Source organism: Lolium perenne, chromosome 4, assembly GCF_019359855.2.
Source record: "Lolium perenne isolate Kyuss_39 chromosome 4, Kyuss_2.0, whole genome shotgun sequence".
NCBI lineage: Eukaryota > Viridiplantae > Streptophyta > Magnoliopsida > Poales > Poaceae > Lolium > Lolium perenne.
This window is the reverse complement of record NC_067247.2, coordinates 151,755,759-151,768,482: the sequence shown is the minus strand read 5'-3', so window position 1 is coordinate 151,768,482 and position 12,724 is coordinate 151,755,759. Positions and strand designations below refer to the sequence as shown.

Here is a 12,724-nt window from a genome sequence, read left to right as displayed (position 1 = left end):
GTCGGGCAGCGTATGGGAAACTTTCATCAAGGAAGATAAGTCCCATGAATGGCCACCGAAGCTGCGATGGCGTGCGAAAGTAAGTAGTACTACCTAGGTCCACACACCTTTAATTATCATACTTGACTATTGTTTGATTGAATTATATTCTTGTAAATAAATGCCCGCAACAACCATAAGGGACTGATCTCTGTGGATTCTACGTTTGCGAGTACATCCACAAAATTGTAAGCGAGAGAATGAATAATGAAAGAAATAAAGAGGTATGAAAACAATATTCACAAATTTGTTTTCTTATCATAAGTTGTGCTGAGTTTCAGTAGTAGTTGTTTCATTGTGGTTTGAATATATATATATATACACACACACATAGCTCATGTATTCATTTGTATCTTATTATTTTATAGTTGGCAAGAAAGCGGAACAAACTCTCAATCGATGACCGCTTCATAGCAATAGGCGAGGAATTGGCGGGATTTTTCCTTCGGGACGTCATACCACCATTCGCAGAGTTCCACTATGAATGAAGATGTACATGTTACATATATAGTTGACTCGAAGAGTACCACTATGCTACATGTAATAGACATATATAGAGTACGCCTTGGAGAGTACCACTATGCATGAAGATCGATCTTCATGCATAGTGCTACTTAATTTGCGATCTTATGCAATTACATGTGTGTAATATTATATGCACCAACTTGACATGCATCATCTTGATCTTCATGTACTACCTAAACCCAAACACGTTTCTGGTGCATCGACGCGATATGAAACAAACCGATATCCCTAAACCCCTCCAAAAACCCTAAAACCTGAATTCTCTGCCGCGGGAGAGATTCATGCATATTCCCTGCCGCGGGTGGCAACCTTTGGTACCGGTTCGTATTACCAACCGGTACCAAAGCTCCTTGGCCCTGAGCTCTCCTGGTGGCCCACGTGGAGGCCCCTTTTATACCGGTTCGTAAGCAACCGGTACAAAAGGGGGGTGGCTTTAGTGCCGGAAGTTTTATACCGGTTGCTCAACCGGTGCAAATGGCTCTCTGGAAGCCGGTATTGATGAGAGGTTTTCTACTAGTGATGATATCTCCTTGTATTTTTTTTAGATAAAGAGAATATATTAATATCAAAAAATACTAATTACACTCAGCCTCTGCAACAACGTCCCATCCTAATGGCAGTACGGATGGACACATCCAAAAAAGAGTAAAAAAAGCTAAGAAATAAAAGTCCCGCTACAGCCTTCTAGACCTAGCAACAGCAATACAACACCTGAAGTACAGACTCTCCAAAACCGACGCCTCCAAGAAGGGAACAGTGCACTAGCGCCATCGTCGCCCGACCAAAGGTCTTAGGTTTTCACCCTGAAGATAGTCCCCACTCTCAAAACAATGCCTCCAACAAGATCATTGTCAGGCACAACCATTTAAGGCCAGACCTTGGGTTTTCACCATGAGAGGTAAGACTCTAAACTTTCCCTGTGCTGCTGCCCCCTCATGCATACCATTGTTGCGGAGCCCGGAACCCCAAGCAGATCCCTCAGCATCACGGAGACTCGAATCTCCTTTAGCCAGTCCACCAATCCGGCCTTCATGATATTTCTTCTTCTAACTTCACCATGGACCAAAAAGTCACCTGATGTCAACACAGAACAGAGCTTCGCGCCGCTCCCTCCAAAACCAACCGGTCGGAATAAAAACATGGGTGCGCGCGACCGGATACCGCCCGATCCAGCAAACTCCAGGCAAAAGATGCACTGTTCCATTCGCCAGCGGAGCTTTCCAAAACTTATCTCTCCAGCCAGATCAAAGGAAACTGACTTCCGGAAGATCTTCATCCTCGCATGCGAGAAACCCGAGGACCGCCACAAAAAACAAAGCAAGATCAGCAGCCCCCACGGCGCCAATCCCACCTGCCGGATCACCAGGGAAGAGGACAGCGGCGCGGATCATGCATACCACCGCCGAGCCGTTACCGGGGGCAGAGGCCGCCACCGCTCCACCAAATCCTCCATGGCTACCGACGGAGAGCCTCAGGCCCCCGCCAAGTAGCCGTGCCACCCGGCTTCCTCCACCGGTGCTTCATCACCTCCCATGGAATGCCACCGTGGAAACCCTCTTCCCCTCTCGTCGATTCAACGGAGGGGGTGCCGCCACCACCGCTAGAACCAGGCCGGGGATGGCCGGGGCCGCGGCCGACAGCGGTAGCGGCTGAGGGGAGACTGGCGGCGGGCGGCTGTGGGGCGCGGGGGGAGGATGAGCCTCCGCCGCCGCCCGGGAGGGGGCGGGTTAGGGTTTTTTCTCAGAAAATCTTCTTGTATGTACTCCTACCCTACCAGAGTACAACTATTGAAGGGGAGAGCTAGCAGGATCACAACAGAAGGAGGTCTGGACGAACTGATTCTGCTTCTGTAGACCGGTGCGTCCACGAACAATTGGACAAAGAAGGCTCCCTGCTGATCAAGGCCCTATATAAAGTGGACATGGCTCGCTGCCGGGGACACCACAGCATCAGTTCAAGAACAAGGCTAGTAGATACACGCATCCGTTTCTAAATTCTGATGAACTTGACATGGCAACGCGGTGGTGCGCCGCCGGCCAGCAATAGCGCCCCGGGCTCTGCCTCGTCCGGCCTTCACGGCACTGCACAGGTATGCTTAGTATGTGTATCCATGATCTTCGTTGCGCTCGACTCCCGGCGGTGTGTGTAGTGCCTTGAAAGCCGGGTGTGTTAGGCGCCCGCACGAGGTGTTCATAGCCAGCTTGTCCGGTGTGATGGCCTCTCTGGGTGGTCATGAGTGTTATATTGTGATTCAAATAACTACTATATTAAAGGGCAACACACATCTTTTTTGTCAAAATTTTGAGCCTCCTTGAGAATTAACACAGTTGTGACACGTGCGTATCTTAATTGTTTTGCTATTCTGTGGTGCTTTTCTGGGATCGTTTTGGTGCTCTGTAATATTTATTTGGAAGACAAGAAGTTTATTTCATGCCCGCTGCTTTGGTTTTGGGCTGTTCTGGGTACCTCTGGGTGTGGTTGTAGCTTGATTTAGCGGTCAAAGCGGTCCTTCCGTTCCAATGAATCAATCCAAAACTTCACCGCAGTGCATCGAGGTTGGAACCCACATGTCGATTTGTCCCTCCTCTTCCACCTTTCCCATCTTCTCCCTAACAACGCCTCCACCGTAGCGCCTACCGACGCGTCCACCGGCGTGACAAGCCACCTCTTCCTCCCAAGGTCGCTGGCGGCAAGGATCTCGGCGTTTTTTTTCCTCCCGAGTATGGCAGCGGAGGAGGACCTCGGCGCGTGTGTCCTCCTCTCCCTGAGGTGAGTCCTATCTTTCTCTCTGTGTGTGGAACGCGGCTTCGACCAGGACTTCCATGCATAGCCTAGCTCTTCCTCCCATTGGGCCTCCTCCCATGTGCTCCACCGGCCGCCGCGGCCGCTGCCGCCCAACGAATCGCTCGCTCGCCTCCACAGTTGACGACCTCCCCCCCCCTCTCTCTAGATCTCGACCGCACAACTTAGGGAGGAGTCGATGGTTGCATGAGAGTTCTTATTTTGTCAGAAATAATCTACGACTAGGTGAGGATTATGGGTTTGTTCTGGAATTTTCTTTTCTGTTCCATGTTGCTTTCAGCCATGAGTGTAGGGATTTTGAGGCTGCTGGTGTTTGCTGATCCGGGCACAAAAAGAACCAGAAGAGATAAGTACAAATCCTTATTTTCTTGCCATAACCAATACGATGTGATTAGTTCTCTGATCTTTTGGTGCATACGACCTTGTTTTTTATACAAGGTAGATAGATTCTGCAAGGAGAAGGGATGGACATGTACAGCATATTGAATCCCGTCTGTTGTTTGCTTCCTCTGGACTAGCAGTATATCCTACTCCTTTGGGCGAGATGCAATGACGGCGGCTTCAAGTTTCGGGAGCGAAGTCACGTACTGCAGGTATGTGTTCTTCCTTTCAATTTCGTTGCTTGGATTGCAGTTCGTTTCTTGGGCCTAGGTCTTCCCGTGTAATGTGTTTCTTTTTTATCAAGAGCAGAGTGGTGACTGCCCGATTGCGAGACGCTTGATCTCATAACAGCGACGCCCGCATTGGACATGGTAGTGCCCGCCACTGGATACCTATTTGTGCTTAGGGTGCAGGCGTCAGCTGCATTGGTATGTCTGGTACCAGTGAGGCACGGCTGCCTCTGCCTGCCCTATCACTCCAAACCTTCGGGCAAGCTACCTGACGAGTTCTACAATGCCCATGCACCATGCTTTGTTGATCCGGCGAAGAAGATTCAAGTTTATAGCGCCGCTGGCCATCCATATGCAGAGTGAGGAGTTGACAAATTTTCCTGTTCTGGAGTTGATACTATCATACTATGGTTGATGAAACTATACATTTTGTGAAGTTATTGGTCTCACTTCTGAATCCTCTGATGTGTTCATCAATTATGCATAATGTTTGCCTCATAAGAGTATTTTTTTCTTTATTCTCTGTAATGGTGGAAATGCAAGTGTTTTGGTGCATAATAATTTCCAGGCAGTCTGTGAACTTCAGTTTAGGCGGGTAATTATTGCAAATATTACTTCTGGTTTTTGTTTCGGCTGATACAGAATTTAATTCAGTTTCTGCAATTATACTATTTATCTTTATCAATTGGAGTTTCATTCAGTTTTCGCTTACTATCATTGCTCCTGGTTTCACCCGTTACATGCCAACACTCCTCTGGAATGCTCTGTTTCCTACAGCGTAATGGCCTATCTACTCCTCATTTTTCTTTCTAATTTTGGTCTGTATTTTCTCATTTTTGTATAACTGTATGCTCAGGAAGACACGCCAAACTGGAGGGGTAAATTAGTGTCCAGCATATGCATAACACCAGGAGCAACAGCTAAGCTCAACAAGGGGGAGTAGTGTCACTGTATATATCTGAAATTGGCACTTACACTTTACTAGCTTAGTGAATGGCTTATATTCTCGGGGTGGTGTTTTTCTTCCATAAGCAAAAGAAGCATGTGAAACAAAATTTTGTATTGTGATATATTGCTGCAGGCTGCATCATATGTAGTATGTTCATGTTTTTACGATGGTTAGAATTGCCACTTCACTAGCATATGTGATAGGGACCTGATTTTGTGCAACATATAATGACCACTTTATCAACATGTGAAAGGATTTCTTTCCAGTCCTGATATAACTCTTATGATGATAAGGTCCAATCACTTGGTGCATGATACGTAGGATGGACTTGAGAGGTCATCTTCAGGTGGCTTACAGTTTCTTTGTTTCCTTATTAATCCCTAGGGAGCTACAAGTGTTTTTGGTTGGCAACTCAATTTCGAATAGTTAGTTGTCAAATGGCGAGTTCATAGTAGTTCTGTAAGAAAATGTGACCGAGTTTGAGATATTACTAAAATATTGTCCACCATCTACATGAATTTTATAGAAAGTGAGACTGGACTTTCTTGCAGCATCGTTTATAGAAATCTAGAAGTTGCATACAAGAGGTGTTGTGAGCTCAAATTGATTTTATAGCTGATAGGAACTAACATTTTCCCTATAATGCTGGTTGCATGATAAATTATCACTATCTATAAATCTTTGGAACGAACCTAAAGATTTTGAATGCTTTCCCTATATGGCAATGTCTTGGTATTTTTATAAATTAGTTGTTATTGAGATTTTATATTGTCTTGCTCTGTTCAATATTCTCAGAATCAGAAACTCCTTGTGAGGTCAGAGGAAATGACTGCAGGTTGTCACACGAAGGGTGAATCATAGACCTGGAAGCTTGATGAAAAGAAGATGATTTTGCATCAGTATCTTAGAGAAGTTAGTGCAAAATCTAAAACAAGGTTGTTTTTGAAGAAGCTGATTTCTTAGAAACTCTCAGCGGGAGATGACCAAAGGATTAAACAACATATACAATGACAGTGTCAGTGTTGGACCATAGATGGTAAGAATTTTAGATTAGAAGTTAGTGGCATTGTATCATTTCCAACCTGACATTTATATCGGATGTATTCATTTATGTTTTTGTTTTTGTATGCATCTTTTTAATTTTCTACTACTGTACTTTTTTCTTGAGGCTACAGGGCAAGTTGTCTGCTTCTAAAAAGTGCAAAAAATCTGAGCTTAGCATGGTAAGTTGTGTTTTCTGCCTTTCTAAGCCAATGCTTATGTCAGATGTATTCATTACTATTTTTTGTATGTGCCTTTTTAATTTCTACTGCTTTTTTCTTGAGGCTACATGGCAAGTTGCCTGCTTCTAAAAGGTGCAGGAAATCTGAGATTAACACGCTAAGTTGGATTATCTGGTAAGTTGCATTGTCTGCCTTTTCATCATTACTTACCTAGCTATGGCTGGGCGCTAGGAGAAAACGGTTCTACATTGAAAGGTCTAGCATTATGTTAGCAAATTACTATATGGTAATGAGAACCAAGTACTAGAACTGTACCATTTACTTAGTATTTATAGTTCAGGTGTTAGTTTGTATAGGAGGGATTTATTTTTGGTGCATTGTCTGGAGATTTTGACTGCCAAGTAGAATTGAACTTATATTAGAAAACAAGGATATAAATTGGACTGGATACAAGATGTTCAACCTGGTCCCCATTTCGAAAAAAAAGATGTTCAACCTGGTGTGTAGGGAAAAATTGAATCAGGAATGTATGTTCGTTAGAGGGCTGTTGTGATGTAATCTACTTGTTCCTGATTCTATGTTTCTTTACCTCGAAGCACATTTGGTTTCAGAATTCAGATATTACTTTCACTTATTCGTAGGATCAAGGGGACACAAGCTTCCTTTTGAGAATACTAAATGAAAGCATCTAGCGCCGCACTTCCAGTCCAGTTCTTTCTCTTTCTTCAGCTTTTCTTAGCAGTTTGTATGGTAGTACATGCTACATTAATTTTATTGTTAACCTAGGCAGGAAACAGACTCACGACCTTAGTGCAATTCCCATGAGAGCGACGGTGACACTATCTCTGAATTGCTTTGGAGCTCGAGTCCCAAACAAGATCAAAATCTTATGATGGTTTCTCCACCTCGACAAGTTAAACACCAGGGCTACTCTACACCACAAGAGCATTATCGACTCACCACACTGCCCTAGATGCGCCAACGTTATCGAGGATCGCAATCACCTCATCTTCACATGCCCTGCCGCAACCGCAATAGAGATTTGGCACAGGCCTGGACTAACTCCACAGCTGCAAGTGTTCAATTACATATATATGGAGCCACCCTCCCAGCTCTACCCCGCCCTCATCGGTAAGAACTTCGGTCGCTCTCACAATCGTATGGAATATTTGGTACTCACGCAACACTTCGATCTTTAGAAATGAGACAGATTCAGCTGCATTGTACTAGCCAATGTAATCTCCGATTTATTTCTTTGGATGGGCCGATTTAAGGATCAATCGAACTGAAAAAGAGGCTGCCCTTTGCTGGCATGACAAACTCTCCTCATGTATCTCTGAAACTTGATTACTTGAAATGAATGAAATTCAGGTAGGAATCCTCTCCCCGGTTAAATTTAAAAAATCTCTCGGTGCAATTCCTTTGATTAAAGTATGGAGAACATGAGAACAAAATGGTCTAACTTATGATCCCATGTTTCTGTTTGTTAGAATATTGGTGAAAACCAACAAAGTGGTACCGTTAACCGGATCCCTGGGCATGCGTTTCTTTCTTATGGTACCACTTAATTATCGAGGCTTTTAATATCTGAAGTTGGTGAGCTCATAATTTTTGTAGCCAACATATTTAGTATCAGTTTGTTTTAGGGCCGACAGTCTCTTGCATCAGAAGTGTTGTCTATGTTGCCCCAGAGTGATACCTGGTGTGTATAGAGGAAAACTTTGAAAAGACAGATCTGATGCCTACCTACCTTAATACATATGTATTGCAGGCGTGTTGCTTCCAAATGAATTAATTTATCTGGTTGATATAATACTGCCAACCATATCTATAGTACATGTGCAAACAAACAAAGTTGAGCCTATAAAAAAAACTTTGAGCTTTTTTTGTTTAATGAAATATTGTCAATGTGAAGTCCAAGTGTGAAGTCCAGAGTTATTGTGTTCAGACTTTGGAAGGAAAAAAAAAGAGCAATCACCCTTCCATCAACCTCCCTTCAACTTCCTCAAGCCATACATGTTTGTAGATTAGCTTTGATTGTTACTTTCTTGAGCACCAGAATATGTGCACGTTCAGTTTTAGTGCCCTGTAACATTCTCAACACGGATTTGGAAGCTCCCGGTTTTTAAAATATTTGAAAATTGTTTTTTTTGCTTTTATAAAAAATTATTAAATTTATTCCATGAATACACACACATGTCCTAAATACTCATGCACAATTTCGTTAGAAATTGCGTTGTATTTGAGCTACAAGAAAAAATAAATTTGTGGCTGTGTATAAGGGTATATATTTGTTAGAAATTTGCCTTTTTGTATAGCTTAAAATACAACGTATTTTCTCCCAAAATTCTACTGTGCCTTTGAAATGTTCATATGTATGCGTGTATTTAATTTCAATTTTTTAAAATCTAAAAAATATGATTTTCAAAACTGAGGAGCAGTGGTGCTCATGTGCCGAAGACACTTTCCGCATTATAAAACAATGCAAAATGTCTTGTGGTCTAATTGGTTTCTAAATAGTGTAAAGTATGCACTGAGAAATTTCCATCTCACAACTTCACTAGGGGCGCCATCTACACTGCCAATAAACGAACCACTAGATCGCACCTTGGAATCAAACCCATCTACACATCCGGCAATGGTGCAACAAGTTCCTCCACCAATCACTGCCGAATGATGTACCTTTGCCTGTGACCAGCACTTCTGCTGGATCAGTTCGGCAATGGAATCATGTGTTCCATATCCAAAAAAAAAAACCCGTCCTGCATGCTCGCACTCCTCAAGGATGAACAAGGAATATATTATTATCATTTTGTCCAATGACGAAAACAGCAACGCCAAGCAGTGGATCAAGGTAGAGAAACCTCCCCTGCCTAATGCACTTCATCCTCTCCTTACATTTTATCGCGTCATTCATTTAGTGTGATCTACATTCATATATGTTGTGCTCAGATATTTTGAGTATATTTTGTATCTGTACCAATAAGGAATTGCATGCAAGGAAATAAAGTTACTGGCCAAATGATGTATTCATCGTTAGTATTCAATTGTCGTGCAGAAACATAATGACACATAGTTAGGGTTGAATAAATCGAGGCCCACATAACCTTGCATGGGCCAAAATACTAACTACCATATTTAGGGACAGTAGAAGCCCAGAAGTATTTACCAGCCTAGCTGTTTTAGTTGATCCAGTTTATTATACATATTACAATCTAAGTACCAATGTACCATACTGGCGCGGCGTGCCGCCGCGCCAATCATTTTGCTAGTTCATATTAAAGGGAGACTAATTTCTGAAGAGCGAAAGGAGGCTCGTAGCCGGGTAGGCTTGGGCCAGGTACGGATCGATGCCACAGCCTATATATATATACCTCTTGTAAGCCGCCGGCTAGATTTATCAGATTATAAATAATCTACGGTGTTTGTAAACACTTCCCGATATAGTGAAGTATTTATTGGTTGGCACCCGTGGTTTTTCCTCCTCTGTGCTGGAGTGGTTTTCCACGTTCATCTTGTGTCTTCGCAGCGATGTATTTTTCGTTCTTCGTTATTTGCTTGACGCGTTTATAACAATCAGAGCCTCGCGAGATCGTGGGCCGGGGAGAAGGCATTGGTCAGGTATCCAACCTCCTTGCAGGCGAGCTACGTATGTTAGTTGCCGGAAGCATTCCTTCCGGTAACAACATCAACACCACGCGCTCGGTGACTAGGGCACGCGCCCGCACACAGTTGGGGCTAAAGTTGAAACCTTGAAGCCAGGGCCAGGCCGGCAAAATCCAGGGCCCTGTGTGAAAACTTTAAATGAGGCCCTATCTCACTAGACAAATATAATTAATTAACAATTATAACATATATGTGTTTTAGGTGGTCGTTCAAAGTGAAGAACTACTCTCGACACCCGCAGATTCTGAACCCGTGGTTAGGTCGTCTTAAAAATTACTTTTAAGAGGAAACATATGGTTTAAAATCCCAACCGGACCGATGATCCTACCAAAAAAGACCTAAATCTAATTGTTCTAATGCATTTAAACTATGCTAGGAAAATACTTTCATAATCTCATTATTTGATAGCATGTAAAGCTATCACAACAAGTATATTATATAGATAAGCCCATTATATGAACTATCCTCGTGAGAGGAATACAATATCGCTATATCAAATTTACGTCAATCTTTATAAATCAATATCGTTGTAATTAACTGCCGAAGAGGAGATGGGGACGATCTTTCAGGGGGAGGGTTGAATGGTTGCCACCACCATCTAGAAGAGCATGAGCGCGATTACTGGCAATGTGTTTAGATGTTAGCTTGAAAAGGTGATTAATTGGTAGCATTTTTAAAAAATGCATCAACTTGAAACAATTTTAAAATGTGTTAGTCACGAGAGAAAATGTTCACTAATTTGGAATTTAGGACCCACACCCCTCTGCATTCCTTCTGTCGTCAAACACATGTTAACTAACGAGGATAACACCGAAAAGAACATCTTTGCCCTACAATGGATTTTGCGTGAGGGACGACAACACCTACTATGCAACTAACTTTTGTATCTATTGTTTCCAAGCGCACAGTCCTAGCATGGTTGATGTACCATTCAACAGCACCCAATACAAGGGACTGAACCATCTATATGTCAATCTAATTCAACATCACACGTGCTTGAAGAACCCCTTGCAAAGCTAAGAGCATCTTCACCGGTACTCCCAAAAAAGCACCGGCATGCATGCCGGCAGCAGGCTATGGGGAGCGCCGGCAGCATGCAATTAGCCTTTGGGGACCGCGTCTCACACCAATTAGGCTGGTGCCAATGCACCGCTTGCCTCCCGCCCCGCCACGTCAGCTTTTCTCTCACTCTCACCCCACTCTCACCCCACTCTCACCCCACCTTGCCAATGCATGGGCTATAGTCCCCACTCTCACTTCTCTCTCCTCCACATCACCATTTCTTTTCCACATTAAGTTATTTCACTCGATTTTGTTTAGACATTCAAAATAATGCAAGATATTATTTTATTCAACTTAAAATGTTACCGATTACATAATAATTAATAAAATTGCATAATAAATATTAAAAATTACATAATAAATAAAAATTCTACTCTTCTTCCTCTTGTTCCTGCTCCTCCTCCTCTTCTTCCTCTTCTTCCAGACCAAGCTCTTGTTCCACCATCTTGATGGCCTTCGCATGTTTGCGCTTTTCTGCTTCATCCATGTCAGCGGTTGATCGGTCTTTCATTTTGTTCCATTGCTTGAATAGCTTGGCCTTCACTAAACCCTTCATCATGTTCCTCATCGCGAAGGATTTACTTCCTACCTCACTCCCGACGGCTAGCTGAGGTGGACGAATCAGATCGCACCACCTCAGCTAGCCGTTACCCACTCCCGCCCCACTCTCGCCCGCCTCTCGCCCCGCTGTCGCCCGCCTAACGCCCGCCTAACGCCCGCTATCGCCCGGCCTATCGCCCGCCCGCCTCTCGCCCCGCCCCGCCACCGCGCCGCTTCGCCCCGCTTTCGCCTCGCTATCGCTCATCGCCGCCGGCGCGGCGGCGGGCGGCGGCGGCGCTACCGCCGGCGCCCGCACCGCCCCGCGCTCTCGTCTCGCCGCCCTATCGCCCGCCTCTCGCCCCGACGCCGGCGCTACCGCCCCTGCTCCAGCCCGCGTTGGCACCAGCCTTAGCCCAATAGAGGCGCCGGCATCATGCATGTACATGCAAGTGGGGACAGAAAAAGTAGGAGAGAGGAGAATCTTTAGAGGGTTGTGTCACATGCAAGTGTGGCACATGCAACTAATCGACTCCCTTCGCGAAGGTATTGCAACGGGCGTGCCGGCGCTTTTATTGGAGTCTCAAAGTGACCGGCGCTTTTTTGGGACCGCCGGTGTGGACACTTTCTCTCTCTAGGACCCCCAAAGTGCTATTGGGAGGACCGGTGGAGATGCTCTAACCGTTGATGCAACACTACATGAAGAACTCAAGGAGCTATATCGCTTGCCTCGATAAAAGAATCATACAAGAATCAACTGATGCTCCTTGAGGTCTATCTGCTGCCAAGGTTGCATCTGTCCGTCTAACTATTCTCATGAGAATAAGCTAAGTAAAATTATTACAATTGTGTTCCGAATGAAGTTTGCAGATTAGAATTTGATTATTATTTATCAGTACAACCGGTATTCATAATTTGAACCTTTGTACACTGTTCTTCATAATTTAAATTAGCACTTTGTAGAACAAACTAGCTTATTAGCTGAAGTTTGCATATTGGAATTTTCAGTCTTAGCTTGATTGATAAATTTTGCAACAGGCTAGCCTTACAATCAGAACATTGCACTAATAGTCTGATGAAGCAAGCTTGCACATTTAAAAAATCAGACTTAGCTTGAATGATGAATTGGAAGTCTGTAGATTAAGTTTTTCCTCTCAGTATGATGTTTTGGAACTTCCTTCATAATTATCAATCAGCTTAGCTTTACAATGCCAGTAAAGTCTGTCCAATAAACCAGCTTATCCAGCAATACTTTGCAACGGTGCAATATCACCAATAGCACCCGAGGACAGCACTGCTCATCACACTAC

The 12,724-nt window shown here is 43.9% G+C and overlaps 1 long non-coding RNA gene across 4 annotated transcripts; it reads left to right on the top strand.

Moving 5' to 3' along the window:
* Positions 1 to 3,038: 3,038 nt before the first annotated feature.
* On the top strand, positions 3,039 to 7,531 carry LOC127294173 (uncharacterized). 4 transcript variants are annotated; one of them, XR_007846411.2, is made up of 5 exons: positions 3,039 to 3,959; positions 4,057 to 5,962; positions 6,102 to 6,149; positions 6,252 to 6,323; positions 6,936 to 7,531. It is a non-coding gene; the product is annotated as an uncharacterized lncRNA (long non-coding RNA). The 4 variants fall into 4 exon arrangements; XR_007846410.2 differs by having other exon boundaries at positions 6,252 to 7,531; XR_011742923.1 differs by having other exon boundaries at positions 6,102 to 6,323; positions 6,940 to 7,531.
* The last annotated feature ends 5,193 nt before the right edge of the window (positions 7,532 to 12,724 follow it).